The following is a 664-nucleotide window of genomic DNA, read 5'->3' as shown; positions in this document are numbered from 1 at the left end:
GTCCAGCATGGACCCGGGCAGTGGATCTCGTTGTGGCAGAGTGACCACCTCGAGTTGCCATCACAGGCGAGGCCAGTCCTGTGCTGTTGGGAGCAAGGGCTGCACTGCACGTCACTCTGTGGCCCAGGCCAGCCCTCCCTGTCAGCCTCGACCAGGGGGATGGGATTCTCAGGACAGGCTGAGGGATGTCCAGGGGGTGACGGCTCCATGCTGGCCGCCCCGGCTCCCGGTGGCAGGGCTTCCCCAGGGAGGGCGGCACAGCCGGAAGTGGTTCCGTGGGCACCGTGGGCACCGTGGGCACGCAGGCTGGGCAGAGGGTGGGCGTTCCTGGCCTGGCCACACCGTCCTTTCCCGTTGTCCGGCACCAGCCCAGTCCCTGACTGCGGCCCCTCCCTCGGGCCGAGCTCCGGCCTCCCTGCGTCCCTGCCTCCCTGACTGAAGGCTCACGACGCAGGTTGGAATTTTCCCGAACGTTTGCCTGAACCACTGGCTTTTCCCGGCCCTGGCCTGGCCAAGGTCTGGTGGCCGCGCTGTCCCTACGGGGCTCTGCTCCGCGGTCACATCCTTTCACCCCCGAGTCCCCTTTCCTGGCGGGAACGTGAGCCAGTCAATCAGCAGGATTCGTTTGACTGTCTCGTCCCACTCACAAGGGTGACGGTCCCCA

At 66.9% G+C, this 664-nt stretch overlaps 1 protein-coding gene across 1 annotated transcript in view; it reads left to right on the top strand.

Moving 5' to 3' along the window:
- Positions 1 to 664, top strand: part of MYT1L (myelin transcription factor 1 like) — a 114,007-nt gene that overhangs the window by 108,350 nt on the left and 4,993 nt on the right.

The sequence above is a fragment of the Pteropus medius genome, unplaced genomic scaffold (genome assembly GCF_902729225.1).
Source record: "Pteropus medius unplaced genomic scaffold, Ma_sr-lr_union100, whole genome shotgun sequence".
In the NCBI taxonomy this organism is placed as follows: domain Eukaryota; kingdom Metazoa; phylum Chordata; class Mammalia; order Chiroptera; family Pteropodidae; genus Pteropus; species Pteropus medius.
Note: the sequence above shows the minus strand (reverse complement) of the source record. Positions and strands in the feature narration are given on the sequence as shown.